We start from the raw sequence: 20,444 nt of genomic DNA on the forward strand, positions 1-20,444 counted from the left end.
GGCAAGATAAAGCGGATAGTAAGAAGAGGAGGCCGAAATCTAGGGTTAAAAGGTTTCACTGAGCCGATTTAGTGACTCCCTGTTTGCTGGTAATCGGCTGAGAGAGAGAGATTACCAACAACATGACCGTGAAAGTGGCACAAAAAAAAAAAAAAACATTCCAAGACCTATTCCAGAACTGAGTGCAAACAAAAAGGTGCATGAAAATTACAAAGGGTTCAAGAAATAAAGTGGTTCAAGTGGTTGTCACTCTCACTCATGGGGAGAAGACGGCTGAACCCCTTCGAACTCCAAAACCAAATTATAATCAGCAAGTCAGTATTAAACACTCTTTTTGAAGGAGAGCAGAGCCTGAAAGAAACGACGAAAAGAGAACCATTTCAATTACAGGTACGGAAAAATTCAGCCCTATGAATAGTTTACAGTACTGGAGGCGAATGAGGTAACCGTGCAATCAGACCTGGCATGGAAGGTAACTGTCAGATGATTTACAACCCAAACCGTGCCAACTTCAAGACACAATGTTGAACAAATACTTCTGCGTATAAGGAATGATGTGTTGCTGTAGGGTCTACCCACATCACGAAGACCTGCGAAATGAGCTTGCCGGCTCATTTTTGTTAAAGTTTGAAAATATGTAGGAAAGAGAGTGCATGACATCTTGAAACGATCTTCTGGTTACATTCAGTTCAAAATGTAAACTATGGAGTGTAATGAATAATGAACAATATAACGTTTATAAACTTAAATAAAACAATGTTTAAAAAAAAAGCCATTGAATGAAAGTGTGGATTCATTCACAAGAACATAAAGACTCATTTGTCTTTAAATAATAGCCCAATTGCAATAGCAGAAAGTCATTATAGAGAGCTACAATTCACTTTGCTGTTGTTTTCAATCCAGCTGGGTGGTTGAAGTTTCCTAAAAGCTGGTTTGATCAATGATGTGTAAGAAACAAGTTCATGACATTTTTTGATTTATCGATGCAATTCCCCAGACTGGGCTTGATGAACTTGCTTTACGTTCTCACCCAGAAACGTAAAATTGATATTGATTTACTATGTTGCTACATCATCAGGAAGACTATGTTTTAGTTTTATATGAAATGATCAATATCAGACCTTTATATTGCATACAAGTCCACCAGTCCATTAGGAAACATTGACAATGCAGCACATTTTCTCAGCTAAAAAAAAAAAATACCAGCATGAATTTCCATGCTAGTTTATGCTGGTCTAGCTGGCGGAACATTGCCAAAAATGCTAGTAAACCCCCATAGTCTTTCTGGTTAATCTGGTTGACCCAGGTTAATGCTGTGGGAACAAATGCTTTCCTAAAAAAGGCCTAACAGACAGTGTCTTCGAATAAATCCCTTCAATGACACACGTGTGAGTCTCTCGCTGTGCTTTAGATATAGAAAGCATCCCGATTAGCTTCCAGCGGGAACAGGGTCGTATAGGGTTATCATAGCACTGCGTTCAGACGTCCAGTAGACAGGGAGGGTCACAGCACAGGCTGTCCAAACCTCATCCAATGATAGTACGCACAACACTTCAACCTCATCCTCTTGTCTGCTGCAGATAAACAGTCTCCATCTTTAACTTCAGCTCTAGATAACACCACACCAACCAGAATGCTGCAAGTGCCAAACAAAACCAGAGATAAATGAGAGGATTTCTATGAGACTATGATGTTAAAATTGTATTATGATGCCCTTGGTAGCCTGCTCAACCGGACAAAATTGATCTCTGACACAGTTTGCAGCCGGCATAATGGACTCTCTCACATAAGCTGACTGATGCGAAAGAGATTTGGCAAGATTTGGCAGTTGCTATTGATTTTCTAAAGAGAAATGCAAAGCAATGAGCAATTAGTCTTGATTTTCTCACTCCATTAAACATGAGTGAATTGCTGGTGTCCATTGATGATTTTATTTTAATAGCAACAAAAATATATTCACTTTATAATTAAGATTTGGAAAAATGAGCTTAGAATCAGAAAGATGGAAACAAATGCATAAAACACACAATTTCATTTCTGAGGTAGTGTTTCTGTATCATATGATAGCAATATAATCCTCTTTATCCTTCAACTAAAACCCAAAAGGTTTAATGGTTTTTCCACCATAAAACCTGATCTCTGCATGCACACCTTTCACAAAATGTTTTTTTTTTTTAAACGTTATATCTTCTAAATATCTGTTTTTAACCACGATTGCAGCAGGGCATATGGATGAACTTTACAAAACATATCCAGATCATTTTTAACCACACATACACAAAAAAAGGATTTTATTTATTCTGCATAAATAAAATTAAGCACATTTAGGACATTTGTTTTTTCTAATTCACATGACCATCTCATGACTTTCTCTGAGTGAGAATTAACATTTATTTACACCATACTTACAGTTTTAGAAGATTTAAAAATCAAAAAATATATATATAAAATATATAAACGTATACAGTACAATAAATACTACCATCGTGTCTAAATACCTTCTAATTTCAGTAATAGGAATACAATTTTTTTTGCATTTTCAGTTATCAGAAGTGGGCTTAAGAATTGGGAGAAATGTAGTTTAATAATTTATACGCCTTTAGATTCAGGAGGTAAAATATTACCCAGACATGTTCTTGACCGGTTCACTCATGCACATGCCATATAAGACAAAACTTTGTTCTGCACTCCTAGATTCCAATATCTTATCCCATATACTGTTTTACACTACAGTGAGATTTTGATACCCAACAAACCCAATTCCTCTCACAGAAGTGCACTTATAGGTCTGTTCTCAGGAGAGGGAAACTGAGAAGAGAGAGCTCTCATCCATCATCAGAGGTCTACCCAGATTATCCAGGCCTCATAACTTCCCAGTGCCGAGCAGTGGTGTAAACCTTCCCTCCCAGCCTTTTATCATCCGAATCCCAACCATCCATTCTCCCTATCAGCCATTAGGAGTATCCTTGGGTTGACCTCACACTTCCAATTAATAAAAAAAAAATAAGCCAACACCACCTTCTTAAAGTGCATACACAGACAGGGGTTTCATGCAGATGTAATATATTACCCAAGGTGCAATGGGAGTAGTATGGTAGTCATGAAAAAGAGGACGGAAAGGAATATATAGGAGGAAATGGTGTCTGAATAAAAGATAAAAAAAATTCCCTAGACTCAATACGAGAACTCAGGAAATGGAATCCTACAGATCAAGCCCAAATGAACATGACATCAATTCAGCATTAATTTGATGGTTAATAATAATCTAGGAATAATTATCCAGGAGCACAGATTTTAAGAGGGGGCAATTTCTTGATAATATTGAGACATCACAATATATAGATTTTGAACGGTAGCACATTATATATTTTAAGGAGTATCACCTGCAACTGATATTTAAATTTCATTTAACATTCTGCCTCCAGGAACAGCTAACCACAGTCAGGCCTGTCAGATGTCCCAAAATATCTCCCCAACTCATAAAACTCCAGCCCCTGAGGCTCAGGTCTCACACGTTTGGGGTGAAAGATAAACAGTGAAGGGGAAAGAGTGACAGCCCAATAAATTAACACCCATCTAAGGAGCTCGTTTATCTTTACCATCTCTGCCCTACCAGCAATCTCAACCCTCTCAAAGTCTCGAACCTGTCAGAGCTCATTCCAGTTACACATGATTGACAGATGAAACACCCAATCAGGCTTGACAGGCAGGCAGGACATCCTAAACCATGACCTAACGGTTGACCTCTCACCTCTAGCAGTCAGGTTGCTAGACTGCCGTAAGATGAAGACATGAGATACTGCTGTATTTCCCCCCACGTATTCTGAGTTAGCGTCTCGGTTAACAGGGAAATATTAGATTTTTTTCCATAGCTTCATACTTTAGGTTGCAAAAACGTAAGTCAACCTTACGCTTAGGTGATTTTCTTAAAATAATAAAAACCCAAAAGGAAACCATCGTCAACAAGTCAGTATGTGGTAAAAAACACAAAAAAAGAAACAAAACAAAAAAACACAACAACAACGAATCAGAGGCTTCGTAATTAAAAGCGAACTATGCTATATAATGAAGTACCTATGGCTAAGAATCTCCAAAGCACATTGAGTTCCAGTGGACGGGAAAATGAGCGTTGTTCCCAAATCTTGGAGGCAAAGATCTCTCTATCTGGGTCTCTGGTCACGGTTCAGCAAGATCAAGTGAAGAAGAACCTCCCTTTTTCTCACACTCCTTTGTGGTCTCCAAGTTTTTGAGAATTAAGCATAAAATGAGCGTAACCGTCTCCTTTGAGAATGCCCCCTTGTCCAGCGAACGAGATTAATGAAATTCCCACACAGTGCCAAGGCGAACAAATACCTAGCGTCACTGAGTTAGCCATTAATACTGCTTGTTATTGTTGGCTTCATTTTACAACAAACGGCGAAACCCTCATAAAGGCTCATAAATTTCGATCACAACAGCCATACTGAGAGGCCATGTCAAGGTAATTTCTCTGATTACTGTCAAACTGATCAGAGTTAGATGAAATCTGAATATGTTTTTAATAATGGCCATGTATTTCAAAGGAAAACTAACCAAATTTGACTTTAAATTAGCAGGTTGTGAAGTAACTTATGTGCAAAACCCCAAATCTCTCAAGTAATTTTCTATCGCAATATCAGCAAAGCTACCTGCAGTATCGGCATGTAATCTGTCTAAGTCTTTTCATGTTAAAATCTCAGCTACATCCTTAAATCAAGATGGCAGAGTTTAGCCTCTCTTTCTCTGGGTGATTTGCTAATCATATTTGGGAAAGAGCCAATGGTTTTTCCCCTTCTTGTTTGTTGTGTTTCACTAGACTTTTCTTCTGCAGCTCTTCCAGAGATAACAGTGCGCCAAAACGGAGTGTAAAAGAGAGAGACCGCCGAGGTGCCACCCCATGATGTTCAGCAGAAAACATTTTAATTGCTTTAGCAATTAAGCAAGATGAGTCAAAAACCGAGCATGCCTTAAAATTCCCACAGCAAGACGTTAATCTACCTCCTCGGGCAAAACTGTTCCTCAATGGAACATGTCAGCGAGAGAAGGAGGTGTTTCGTTTTCTAAGAGAGGAGAGCTGCACAAAATAGAGAAAATTAAAAACAGAGAAGTTCTATGTTAATCTTCGTCAAACAGTGTGTCCCTCTGTGCTTACAGATTCAAACATTTATATTTCAATCTGCAAAGTTTTGTTGGACCTATTCAGCCAATGGCATCAAGAAAGTCAACCAACAGTTTTAAAGACGGCATTGCGGTTTCTACTTGACACGTTTTTAGATGGTGGTTATTTAGCTATTCTAAGAGAGCTCAAATATGTAAATTGTGATGCTTCTGTATATAAATGTACAGTATAAACTAGAAAGGAATGACCTAAAAAGGAGACGTCTACCAAACATCTAATGAAGATATCCCAGTTTCTGCCATGCACTGGTGCTCTTTGCATGTGCACTGGAGAGTGTGCACATTTGTGTGAGTGTGTGTGTGTGTGTGGTACATTAGAGAGAGGGGAATGGTATCAGTCTCCAACATCTTGTTCGACAGATTACAGCACAAAGCATTTCATTAAAGGGATTAAGTCGTAATTCAATCCTCCAAGGATTCACTGCAAACTCTGGCTTATGGATCGTAAATCCCAGTCTTTTGGCTGAACATCTCTAAAGAGTGTTTTCCTTTAGCCCACATACAATATGAAACATATTTAAAACAATTTGGATGTATTCCGTTACCAGCTTTCTTTAGCACATTAAGACGTGGACATTTAGTAAGTAAATGGTCAATTTAGATTTTTTTTCATGTCTCTAAGTTTAGACACCAATATACTTCACGTGCAATCGAAGAACAAACTGGTGTCACCTCATTTTGAGACAAAAAAAATCAATGTTTCGGGAGTTTAAAACAGCTTTCTAAAGTGAAATTTCTAGAAAAGTTCACTCTGGCAGGCAAACAAAACAATAAAACTCTGTCCAATAAAACTCTAGAATGAGAATGTCCCTCCTCTTAATACCACAGTCATCCATCCAACAAGCAACTAGCAAAAAATGTCATGATGTAATTAAAGCCTATTTGCTACTGAAAAATATAAATAGTACAAATGCAAAATGACCAGGTTTTAATAGGAAATTCATTAAAGCAGCCCACTGTACTTTGGCTTTGAAAACACTAATATCTGAATATGCGATGTCTGAGTATGTAAATCCTTTATCTTACTATAATTTTGACTTGTAATGGCTTCTTCTATCCACTCATAAAATATCTCATTTTGTTCTGCTTAATTTCCAGTGAATATACTGTTCTACTGAGAGACTTCTATGGGAAAAAACAGTCTCGTTCAAATCAAAATAATGAACGTGTGAACTCTAAATCAAGTTGGACTCCATCTGGGAACAGATCTCTCACAAAACTGAACTCAAGTCCAAAACCAACCCTCTGTTTCTGCATACAGCCCAGCCATTATAAGCACAACTGGAAATAATACAATCACCTACAGCGAGACGTAGCGAGAGAAACAAATTGAAGTCGATGTTGAGAAGTGCATGGGCCTGAGATGACAAGTTTTAAACATCATATTTTCCAGCGGTTTCCGTGACCGTTGGCGTGATGTGATGACCATTAAACAGTGCTGGACTTGCGTGCCCTCTTAACCGAAGCTTGTCAAAACTAAGAACCGAATCTTAGAAGAGGTCATCCATCTAGCTCCACTTGAAGTTTACAGCAATTAATTCTGTCACAGAGTAAAGAGCGGTGAAGACCTTGGACACAGTGGACCAGCCACAAGATCTTGTAGTGCTTTTTCCTGCATTCTAATGAAATGCCATAAATCAGAACAGATGAAGGTTGTTAAAGTCACCTCTCAGTTGTTAGACGTCGTCGACTGATGCCAGCTCTGTAACTCCAAGCAAACTGTTAGTTTTTTCCAGGCCTGAACAGGGACTGCTTTGGCAATGCACGCTGGCACATAACCAAGAGAGGGATGTGACGCAGGTCTGCCATGACTAGACAAATGGGTCTTGATCTAGAGCAGGTTTGAGCTTCAGGTAAGAGATTTTTGGCACGAGTGCATGTTGTACTTTGATTAACATAATCAGTAGTGACACCATGACTAAGAAACTTGCTCAAGCAAAACATGCCTCACTATCACCATAATAATAATTTAAAATACATTCACACTTTTCAACTAAATAATTGGTTCTAATAATATCAGATCTAGTAATGACATATACAGTGGAGTAATGGTATTCTTCAGACATCCACCAAATGGAAAAGAAAACAGTTTAAACTTAATAAATGAAGTTTGCTAAAATACATAGAATTTTAAGATCCAGAGTTAGTTTAATGTTGTTGTTGAATTATATTATTTAATAATAATGAATAAATATGTTTAATTTTTTATTATTATTAAATAACATCCTTAATACAAACAATTATTTTAATAATGTATTCTTATTATTACGTAATATAATTAATATAAACAAAATATTTAATATAATAAATTCATTACTACTGTTATTATTATTGTTATTATTAGTGGTAGTACAGTTGTAGTAGTAGTAGCAGTAGTAGCAGTAGTAGTAGTAGTATAAACCAATGTAAAAAAATGAAGAGTTTTGTCAATGGATAATATCAAACAATATCTACACTTATATAGGCCCAAAAATTACTACATGTTTCAGTTGTCAGTCACCAAAATGAACCGTTCTAAAGTGGTCTGATTACTATAGGTCTTTGGGATCATTTAAAGGGCGATGAGGAACTTATGACCTCAGCCTTAAAGAGACGTAAACACATACATGAGAACAAGCCGAGTTCCTCTGACATTTATTTTCCCCTAGAGTGTCATTAGAAGCTGCGGAGTCTCTGCTCATCATTGTTTATCTCTACTCTGCTAATTAGTTGCAATCAATTAAAGTTGATCGATTCTGCGTCACTGGGGCAAGCGTTGCTCTTTTTGATTCTTTGCATGATGAACATTATGAACATTTTAATACTGTACTATCACTAACACTGTATTTTAACAAGGTGCAACACAAAACTTCAAGCAACAAATCACATCTCTTATATTATTTTTTTGTCTTACCTTAACCAGCCACAAAGTAAGAAGCCCAGAAAGACAACTTGACCCTCAAAATTCATCACATAAAACCAAGTTAGAGCAAAGTGACGTTATTATTTCCGATGGGTGGATTGGTTTGTGATTTCCACAAAAACATTTCAGTGAGTCATGAATATGATGCAATATGAAAATAACTTTCCAAAAAAATTATTTCTGAAAGCATGGGGATATTTAAATAGTCCATCATCATCACCGCAGCTGTTCTACTGGCTAATTGATGGAGTTATTAGTCATTTCGTACAGAAAATAAACCATGAGAAGTGGGTGATGACAATTATAATCCCGTGGCAGCGGTCACACACTTACACGTTCACACAAATGCAATCCCTGTGAGTCAGGATAAGTTCTTAATGGCAGTGAGAATAAAAATGATGGCTTCCACACACATCTGGAGCGCAGCCTGATTATACACTTGCTTCACGACACCCAAGAGCCACCAGCACACATTTACTCCACAGCAAGAATATAGACTGTAACTCAACGCTCACATTAACAAGTGTGTGCACGGAAGATAAATTCTAAACATGTCCAAACAGGACCAACGTAACAGAAAGATTGCTGAGGCATCAACCTTAGGGTCTGGAGGGAAATCTGATTCCTACTGTATCCCCATCCTGGACAACCACACAAACACACACACACCAAAGCAAATTCAACTCCTGCCCCCTTCCATGCACGCCAACCTCCTTTGCAATCTCTCTCTGCTCTCGTCTTTGTGTGTGCAAGTCTTTCCCTCACTTGTACTCATCCCACGTTTGTGTTTTCCACAGAAAGGAAATGCAAATGTGTCGTTTCCCCACTTCTCTGGGAAACGCCACAGGGCGCCTGGATTGAGAAATTAAACTAAGTCGCCGTGATGCATGCGGCAAAGTGGCAATAAAGTATTCATTAACAACCATTCAGACGCTAAGCGGGGCAACAAGTGGTCAAGTTAAGAAGTTAAACAGGGACTTTATGTGGCAAAACCTCCCCTGGGCTAATATATTTACAAAACAAAAGAGCTCCTTTGACGGGTATCGCGGAGCAGCGCACCTTGCTTGGGGGGAAACGGGCTTGTGTGAATGGGACTTGGAATAAAGTCCGTTTACCTACTGAGTGGCCTTGCTTTGATGTGAGAGGAGTGGGTTAAAACAAACACCATCAGAGAAAAGGCCCGTCATTTTGCATTTTGAAGGACTCTGGTCTCGGCCATTAGATGCAAGAAGGAGTTTGGAGGTGAAATGACAAACATGCAAGCCTTTCTTAAAGAAAAACAAATAAGAAAGTTGAAAATCTCTCCTTTCTTTGGTTATATGGTACATCTGGAGTGGAACCAATAAGCAATAGACTGATATAAAGTTCAGGAAGATTAATTGGACAAGGTGTGGCCATTTGGAAATTATCTGAATCAATCATTAACAACATTTGCTGTCAGCAAATTATATAAAATAATAAACAAAACATTAATAATAAACCACACTGCTCTCTAGGTTTTGGCCACCATTGAGTTCTAAACTGGCTTGAAATTTGATAAGATATTTCCCTATCAGTTCTCAAAGATCTTGATGCTAGTTCAAAAGCGTATGTTGTCTTGGTTCAGAATGCCATAAAAAAATATGAATCAGCTTGTGCAAGGCATTTGACTTCCATAATGTGATATATATCCGAGTTCAATCAAATATTTGTTTAGAAATAATATAGGGCTGACACAACCTAATTGAAATTAATATGAATATTTGGTGATTTGAGCATTTTACAGCTGCTAAATTACATCTGATATAAAAAAATCTAAATAACAAATTAATCAAAACACAATAAGAGCAGGAACAATTATCAGAAAATTAAATTGGGTTAGCTTTGAATTTTATGTCTTTAAGCAAAACATACAACTAATTCAGATATTACAAGTGCTGCATGTTCTTCAGATTGAATTTATTTTATGATAGATGACATTCATTCCAAAGTTTCCGTTCTACACAAATTCTGCCATCCTCCGATCTCTCTATACGCTCATAAGTTAGAGGTTAATGTGTATGTGTAAAGTGTGTGTGTGTGTTGCTCTGTGGCACACTGTGCAAGGCACTCATTGATGGAAAATAAAGACCCAGTGCCAGTCACAAGCCCACCCCCAGATCTCCCAGAATGTGAATGAACTGCTATGAATGGAACGATGAACCCACACAAATGCCCTCTCACCACTCACGCCCGCTCGCTCGCCCTTCTTATGTGGATGAACGCAGGGGCGAGACGAAACAACAACAACAAGGGATGCGTGAAGCCCCGCCCCATTTCTATTCCATCTTTTTGGACCCCAAGGTCTACAATAAGCCCCCGACTCCTGGCCAATTCCACAGTCCACAGGGAACCTAAAAAGTTGATCTTCTCACAAAGCCATACCTCCACCCATTTCCCACCAGGAACAGGGGTGGATTGTGGGTGGAGGGTCACTGGTGGAGAGGGAGGACCTGGCACGGCTTCAATGAGAGCAGATGAGAGCTCATCTCCTTCCATGACAATTGCCACCCACTCGAAAAGCATGCAGTGTCGGGTGACTGAAGAACGTGAATCAGCATCTCAATGAAGGCTTCAAAGTCTCCTTATGCAGGGGCGGACGCTGAGTTCCACACTTCACAAATGTTGTGTCCTCTTCACACCACTACTGATTGAAATTCTGGGGGATTGATTGAAAACAAGATTAAGTAAAACAGGAGGGTTAGAAAACATTTGATGTTTTTTCATGTTTTAGCTTCCTTCTTTAGAGCTCATTCCATGAACTGTCATTCTGGTTCCCGGTGACTCATTATTGACTTTGAGAAAAACTTGAGTTTCTTCATGTTGCATAGTTTAATCAACTGAGAAATTAGCATTATTTTCAGGCATACACACTGAAAATCAGGCAAACTGAAGCGAATCCAGATCATCTCTAGAATCTAAATCTGTAAATATCTGAGATGAGCAGATCTAGCGGGTGAATGACTGACAGCGTGCTGATTAATGATGCCCAGCTCATTAAATAGAGCGTGCTCTTGACCCCATCCCACGGAGAGGTCAGAGCTCTTCCAAAACTTCACAGGAGGACGTTCTGGGAAAATTTGCCAAAGTCTGAATGATACTGAACTGTAGACATTATAACAGCATATGTTCTGCCTTATATTTTGCATTAAAATGAATCAAACAATCAGTGCAATAAAATGTCTTGTGAACAATTCTACACACAAAAAAAAATATAGTTATGTACAAATTTCTCACTTTCAAATGAGAAAATCCATTCAGTTCCCTCTCTCAGATAGATAGATAGATAGATAGATAGATAGATAGATAGATAGATAGATAGATGGATAGATGGATAGATGGATAGATGGATAGATGGATAGATGGATAGATGGATAGATGGATAGATAGATAGATAGTAGGGATGGGACAGTATGGAAATTCCGTATCACGATTATAGTTACGGAAATTATCGTGAGTATCAATATTATCACGGTTTTGTTAAAACAAGATGAAAGTGTTAAAAAAGAACTGATGCTCACACTGAAAACATTTCAACAAGTTTTATATTTGAGAATCAACAAACAACAAATAAAACAAGCAGCTCTATGCACTTTTTAAAGTAAGATTCTATTCTGTGGCATTTCCTTCCTTATAACGACTGTCGTCAATAGCAACTCATAACCTCTAAACAGAAAAAGGTCTATTATAACACAGAGCACATCCATGCATCACAACGGACTCGCTCTCTCATTTCATTCAAATACAACTTGTCATCTTGCGTCTCCGTTTTTGATTGTATGAAAACGAAATCAGAGTTGATTTATTGTTTACAGAATTTGATAATATTGTTGTGATCAACTTGTCTGACGAGTTTTGTACGCTGTACAAAATGGATTTTAACAGGTAAGAATAGAGACATTAATCTCTATTCAATATGTCCCCGTAATTATGTGGTAAAAAAAAAATCGGTGTTATAAGTGTACAATGAATATACATTATTATCTCTTAATAGTCTTGTTTGAACTTGTTCGTTCGTCTTTGGCTCAAAGCCATTTATTGCTGCGAACTTTTCTTCGCAGAAGCTTCTCGTTTATTTCGAGCGAGTGAGATAAAATATTTCAACTCAAAACAACATTTTGTGCCCAATTAATTCCCAGATGTAGTTCTAGTATTGAGAATGAGATTAAAGTTAACTTGCCGTGTGTTCGCTACAACAGTGGATGATGGTCACACAGGACGACTCGGCAGATTTGAAGTGTTTACCCCTATCACAGCGACTTTTTTTGTGCATGTTCTGCAGACAGAATAACCATCCTCGATTAAGTTTCCCTCAGGATTTTTGTAAATGCCAAAATATGACCACACCTCAGATTTGGTCCTCTTAAAGGCTGAAAAGTCTCCCGAGCACGGTCACTGCCTTCCGCCATTCCTTTTCGAATAAAAAAAAAACAACAACAACATTGCGCACCTGCGTCAGACTGTTGCTGGCTGGACAGGATTTATAGTGAGTTATTAAAATCGCGATATTCAAACACGGTTTTAATGATAATTGAATTTTAAACGATATTACTAACCGTCAGTACAATTTATCGTGGTTTATAGTGAAACCGGTAATCGTCCCATCCCAGATAGATAGATAGATAGATAGATGGATAGATAGATAGATAGATAGATAGATAGATAGATAGATAAATAGAGAGATAGAGAGAGATATGATGATCAAATGGTTATGAAATACAAATTATACACTAAATTTATTTAAAACTCATAGACATGATCAAAATTATGGCTCAAACTAGATATGACAGACAATTCTCTGGTCAAGATCTAATTAAGACATGCTAAAAATCACCTCTCACCCCCCATTGAGCATTCTCAGCTTATTTTCCACTGCCATTACACACACACACAACGTTTCTGCTCACTGCACAACAAACACGTCAGTAATAATCACACTCTCTTAATCCCACTAGACCATTATTCTATCCGACACTTTAATCTGAGAACGATAGCATTAGATCTAAATATACTCCATTTAAATCTAGGGTTGAATTCAGAGCCACAGGCATCTTGGATAAAGAGTCCGTTTTCTAGACAATTGATTTCAGATTTTCAATATTTAGTAATTTGCTGTTGTTGCTGGTTGCATAGTTTGTCCCTATTAGAAAGAATCTACAGATACATTTCAGAAAACACAACCATGCCTCTTTCATGGCCCTGAAAAAAAAGAAAAAAAGAAGAAGTTATATTTAGCGCTATGAAAATTTTATTTTTAGGCTCACTAAGAATCATGTATTGCAGCAATGATTATTTAAGCCATTCATTCGTTTTGTGTTAGGTCAACACAGTAATTATGTATTAAAATATCAGTAAATTCAAGTTTAAAAAAAGTTATACAAATATTAGTGTAATAAAAATCTTAAGAAAACTGCATTTTAATATGCTTTTAGTCAAGTAAAAAGAATGCAATTGTTTTTGTAATAATATCATCATAAAAGCAATATAATAATAAATACTACAATTATGTATAGATAATTTTAATGAATATTTTCCACATTGCAGTATGGAGAATCAGCAGTGAGTGCTTAATTTTAAATTTTAAAGATGTAATTTTTCTTTTTGACAGATTTTGTGAAACCCACCGATATTTCTTGGGTGATATCGTGACAACATTGAGAAAAAGAATTGACTCAGTTACTAGGACAAGTAAAACATGAACTACATTTCCTGAGTCACTCTCCAGTGTGGCACATAGACCAGAAGGAATGAAATAAAGAAGTGTGGAGTGGCATCACTGAGTGTTCCTGCTGAGGAAAGATCCCAGTTTAATCACAGCTGAGCTCTGACAGACGGCGAAACCCAAAACCCCCAGAAGCGCACAGGTGAGAGTCCAGAAGGGAGGCCACGGTAAACTCAACATCACTCTTCCTCTGAGAGCTAAAAGTGTGCACTGCTGCCGCCCCAAGAATTCAGAGCATTCGGCCTCCCTGAGATTCCCCCGTGTCAACGGATCAGATGAGAGAAGGGAAAGGAATTATGGGAAAAGACAAAGAGAGAGTGAGAGGACAGAAAGAAAGAAAACGAGAGAGAACCAAGGCAAAATGCGAGAGAAAATATACATGCAAGTATATTCAAGTCAAATAAACAAGTGCTAATGTATAGTCAGATGGTCATTATCGCAAAATAAACTAGATTTTTATCACGCTGAAAGGGATTATTTTGTGATAATGACCAGTTGACTGTACTTGATCCCTCTTATTTCACGGCTACTAACCAAATAAACAAAACTGATTGAAATATGAAATACTGACCAACATTAAATATTGATTTGAGTCTAAATCATTTTATAATGTGAAAACAAAATACAGGATATTTAAACTAGCACAGCTGTGTAGAAATTGGTTGCCTGGGACAAGATAAACATTTTTTTACAGCAGAATGTAGTGACTGACCAATCAAAATCTAGTAGGCCAATTCTAAAGAGCCATTTTGTAGTGAACGTACAGTCACCTATAGTTCCTGTGACCTCAAATGAATAAACACTTCATTAAGTGAGAATCCATATGGAGTTGTCCATGTATGTGCGCAAGTGCGACACACTTCATCCTCACCAGGTGTCCACATAAACATCAATCTCCAGCATCTGCAGACAGACCAGCAGTAAATCCCATGGAACACACAAATAGACAGACACACACACACAATCCATGTCCCAAAATGAGAAATGAGGACCACCTATGTCACCATTTCCAGTGTTGGACACATCTGACTGTATGAACTGACTAGTAGCATCCAGTGCCAATAAACAGGAAATCTTCCCAAATATAAAAACTTGATCATCATTTACTCAGCACGTCATTCTAAAGCTGTATGACCTAAAGGAATATCCTTTTAAACTAAAGGAATACCATGACAAATTATTTTAAGAAACACTCTGATTGGACAAGCTTTATTTTAAGACTAATATTTAAAAAAAAAAAAAGAAAACATTTGGGGCGGGGGTTTAAAAAAATGCCGGGGTCATATTTCACCAAAAAAATCAAAAGAACAACAAACAGAAAATATTTTCAGCATAAAGAAAATTAAGGATTTTGCAATCATGTTGATTCTCATTGCATTCTAATTATTGTAAATGTTATTAAAAATGGCAGTTAAAATAAAGGTTAGTAAAATGTTTTGTAACTTAAAATATTAAAATGGTAATACAGCATCTATCTATCTATCTATCTATCTATCTATCTATCTATCTGGGATGGGACGATTACTGGTTTCACTATAAACCACGATAAATAATATAATATTTCCTTTGCATTTCAGTATTGAGAATAGGGGTAAGGTGCTTAGTTGTCATTCTAACAATAATATTATTAGAGATTTGACGCCTTTGGCAGAGAGATTCATCATATTGCAGCCTCAGAAGCTTTTCCCTCTATCTACAGTCACACTGAACCGGCTGACCTGAAACTCGTGTGAAAGGGCGTGATAATCCGCTGACCTCACTCGGAGCGCTTGCAGTGCATGTTCCGGTTTGTGAGGGTTTTTTTAGGTCCAGCTGCTGCCCGTGTCCTGATGAGATGCAAACGGCCTGCATTATGATGCAGCTACACGGATTAGAGCAGAGGTTTGTGGGAAAGAGTCAAGACATCATCATATCACTCCAGATTAATGAACCATGCCGGCCTGTGCAGTCAGATGGTGGTCAATGGTGTTGAGCACCCAAAATTGCTGGTCATATCCCCCTGTTTTAGAGCGGTTCTGTGCATGTCAGCAGAATCTGATCTGTGCATGAAGTGGCTCAAAGCAATTGTTCTGTTTAATCTGCAGCAGAATCAATATATTTTGAGTAGGACTGAGTGATGTACTATTACAGCCTTTGTATTTTATAAATATATATTTCTGAACTGATTCATGGAAATGAATTAAAAATACATACCCTAACGGCATTTTTGCTACTGGCATTTTATCAAAAAACCTATATTAAAACATCTTAGCACTTTCATAAGCACAAATCGCAAGACATGGAAGAATTAACATACCATATATAAACAGCCACATATGAAGCACATTAACAACACAGCAATATTGCTTACTTTTATAAAAAAAAGAAAAAAGAAAATTGTTCTTGAAAGTGCCTTTTCTGTGATTGTAAGGACTCGTAGGGGCCGGTAAGTCTGCGCTACTTATCTTTACCCAGAGTAGCTATTTTAATACAGGACTATGACCTGGCCCATTTGTGCGTAGAGGGCAGGAACACCCTCACAGGGTTAACGGTCTCAAAGTCTCGAATGCCAAAGGCCCTCAAAGTGAATTGGAGCCTCCAGTGTCCCAAGACAGTGTTTTCCTGAAATACGAACAGTCTCTGAGGAAATGGCTTAGATGGAAAGAAAGAGAAAAAGAGCTAGAAAATAAGAAAGAGGGACTCTTCCAAATGGCTCTTTTCCCCTTATCATCCATCTGTCTATTCATCCTTATCAGATCTCCTCTTGAGATCCTCATGTGGTCGCAATGCCAGGTTTGAATGATCATTACTCCTCTCAAATACAATGAGTCCAGTGTTCCTCCTATAAAAGCGGATACTTAAAGGCCTGGAGAACAAATCACTCTCGACTGACTTAATTTCAAATGACCTGATTTTACATGACAGCACAGAACTGTTTATAGAGATCTGATGACATCAGACACATTAGAGGGAGATCACGGAGCGCTGAAATACAAAAGAATGCTCAAAAGCTACAGAAACTAAGCCCCATCTTTTAATTAAAAGAGCCAATGAATTTCTGATAATGATAATAATAATAATAACAATAATGATTTACTCTAGATAGAAGGTCATGTGCATTAGCTGGAAAAACACCTGGAAATATTTTTTAGTGTTGTGGTGTACCTAGATATATGACTCCGCTGGTAAAAATAGCTATTCCCACTTTCCCATAACCTGTCCATAAGCAGTTCTGTTTTCATCATATAAGTGCTGTTTCCCCTGCTGGCAGACACTTAATCTTAGCACACAAATTTTATTGTATTATGGCTGTATTTGTTATTGTTGTATTGGGTGTAATAGTCAATAAGACGTGTAATGTTCACCACCACTTTGGCCAAAACAGACACCTCAAAGTAGTTATTTTAAGAAATTAAAAATGATATTTGTGGGCAACTATGAATGCCACATGTTTGGCATAGTGGTAAACCACATAAGTAAAAACAAGCTGAGACTGGTATGGGGCTCTCTGGTTTTGTCCAGTTCTTCTACATGGGTCCACTTGTATTTTTAAATGTAGAAAGTATGTGTACATTTTGAATTAGTAAACTGCGCCACTCAAAAAAATGACAATGATCCATGCTGCTTAACTTTCAAATTCTAAAGAATATTTGAGAACATTTGCGTGGGGGTTTTCAAAGCCCTTTTTACTGATCGGACAACAGTGTTGCTGCTTTTGTCACAATATCAACTGGATTATTGGTAAACTGGTCTAAGATCAGTGTAAAAATGGCATCCATTGAAAAAAACTGGGATGCAAAAACAATGACCAAATTACCACCCCTTATTTATAAATGGGTAGCGCCCCCCTCACTCTTGCACCACTGGAGGAGAGCCACCACCAAGTTTTCTGATTGGCCGACACAAATTTTTTGGTGGACTTTTTCTCATTGACTTTACCCTTGCTTTAAAATATAATAAACCTGGCATAAACTGGGATCTGTACATTTTGCTATTTGCTACCCTTTACAATTAAATAAAAAAAAATTACAGAAATAATCACAATACTGTGAACTGACCCAATCTACCCCTAATTCACATTGCCACCTGGCTCAAATTATTCTTCTTAAACTGGTTTTCAAGATGAATTTAAACCGAATGTCACCTGTACAATACCATTTACCGGAGTCAAACTGAAACAGGCAGCATATTTCACATGCATGTCATTAAAAGCTTTGAAGTCAACTTTGAACTCTGTAATTGCATCACAACAGCATGAGCTCAACGGTTCCACCTATGAATTCTCAAAGCATGAGAACTTAAACATTTTAGGAAAATGTTTCACTCTTGTTCATCACTCTTTTACACTTATCCAGAGCCACGTTTACTTACTCTAATCAGTCCCAGACACTTTTAGAAAAGCAGAAATACTGACATCAGATTAGCAAGTTAAGCCAACACTAGTTAAAGCACCCAGTGGGATGTGTGTGTGTCCGTATAGTTGAAGGGGTCAGAACCCCCTGGAGGGAGGCTGGCGACACAGACTCCTACGGTTCTAAATCAATTGTGCATGCTGGGTCATCTTTCAACGTTGGAGACAAGACACGGAATTAAATCACATTCAAACAGTGTCAATTTACATCAAATGAGCTGTGATTGTGGTCGATAACCCTCCGTTGGCTCAAAAATTAACTTGTGCATACAATAAGACTGAAAACAGACATCTGGATCCAGCCAACGGTTTGATTAATCATCACTGAATCAGTGTCATCTCATTTACCATGACAATCCATTTCTGCACAGACCAAACAGGATTGGGTTTCTCCTAAATCTGATATGGAAAAGGTACCACATCTGCCACTGGTTTAAAAACCCTCACCGATGGCATCATGGGAGATTTTCCTGAGGGAAACAACCTTGACGAAGTTCAACACAAGGGGGAAGGAAGTTGCAAAGCTCAAAGAACAATTAAGATGTTTTTGATTTACTCTCCAAGTGGGGTGGAACCGCTATACTAGAAAAGTGAGCTGCTCTCGTGTGAGGGGTCGCAACTCTTGACCCCTAAAGTGGGTTGACAGAGCAATTTGATTTAAGGCATCATCATAGACAGTCGGACATTCTACTCACAGAGAAACAAAAACGAGATTCATGAGCCTTAAACGTGATCAGCTTGGCATGGTCACGGAGTTTTTGAGAATAATAGCACTGTAAAGTGGAAAAACTGATAACGTATCTAAGAGCGGTCGACGTATTGACACAGCTAACTTAAACACAGACGGGTTGGGTTTTAGATCTTCAAAGCTTTGAGAACTACTCAAGGAAAGTTTTAGAGAAACGCTTCAGTGATAATATAATGCACACAAATTGAACTCAAGTGAGAAGGGAGGTTTAGAAATCTAAAAATGGGCATGCGTTAAACAATAATTAGCAGATTCCTGTGCTTGCTGTGAGGTGTTAACAGTAGGCCTGCAGTTTGGGGTGGACTGCAGGTGCTGTCTTATGATGAGGTTTGCAGTTGCTCTCCAAAACCAATTAAAAGCGCTAAATGCGAGTTTGGCTCGAGAGCTCTGTGACTGCAGGATCCAAACAATGCTGCGCCCAACTTGATGGGGTATGCAAGTAAGCAACGAATCAGCTTTTTCTCAAGAGAACCCGCAAAATGACAAATCCATGACCCTTTCAACCATAACCACATTAGATCCTGTTGGTAGCAATACATGTACAATTTACACATCATTGAGCTAAAAGACTGTCATGTAAGGGTGCAGGGTTCTAGCATAGCACCGCTTCATGAGGTAAAGCGATTCCTGAGGGATATTTGAAATCCTTCAAAAATGACTGGATCTACAAACATGTTCAGTGGAGTGTTAAATCCATCTTGATTAAAGCAGGGGAAAAGCCTTGAATAACGAACTGTGCCGGGCGGCTTTCATAATTAAGTCTACTAGCACATTCTGGTCTGGGAAACAGAGAGTTTGGCAAACAGGGGAATTGTGCAGTCCCTTCTCTCAAACGGCTAATTGCAGGACGGATCTCCAGCAGTGCAGACCTGGGGCATATTGATGTGCATGGCTGATCTAGACAATTTAACTCTACAAGATGCTTTTAAAACCCCAAACACAGCCTGGCCAATTGAACTCTTAAAAATAAAGCTTCTTTAATCCTTTTTGCAACACATTAGAATCAATCAAAACTAACTTTAGCTGGACAATAACTAAATTCTAGAGCTGCTGTAAAGCCAAACCAATCTCTGTTACTTTAATTTCCTATTATCATTGTAAAGCTGCTTTGAAATAATCTATATCGTTAAAAATGCTATATAAATGAAGGTAAGCTGACTTGACATTAGGTTCAGCGAGAAACATTTTTCATTGTATAAGGTTGCAGAGTTCGCTATATGGATTTTTGGGTTTAAAAGTTGTACTTGATTTTGTACAAGTACTTGATGTACACTATTAAAAATACACATTCCAAAAGGGAAATCATTTTTGGTTCCTCAAAGAACCTTTCAGTGAACGGTTCTTAAAATAACTATTATTTTTCTTAGTGTGAAGAAAAACATTTTATATAATCAAAAGAACATTTGTTCTGTATGTTAAAGGTTCTTCATGGTACATTATTGTTTTTTTCAGATCAGAATGGAACTGA

General features: G+C 37.8%; 1 protein-coding gene across 2 annotated transcripts in view; it reads right to left on the reverse strand.

The window, feature by feature from the left end:
- The window catches only part of sema3fb (sema domain, immunoglobulin domain (Ig), short basic domain, secreted, (semaphorin) 3Fb), a 63,443-nt gene that overhangs the window by 39,430 nt on the left and 3,569 nt on the right, over positions 1 to 20,444 (reverse strand). The window lies entirely within an intron of this gene.

This window comes from Siphateles boraxobius, unplaced genomic scaffold (assembly GCF_051911475.1).
Source record: "Siphateles boraxobius isolate OS27281-9 unplaced genomic scaffold, OSU_SipBor_1 5, whole genome shotgun sequence".
In the NCBI taxonomy this organism is placed as follows: Eukaryota; Metazoa; Chordata; class Actinopteri; order Cypriniformes; family Leuciscidae; genus Siphateles; species Siphateles boraxobius.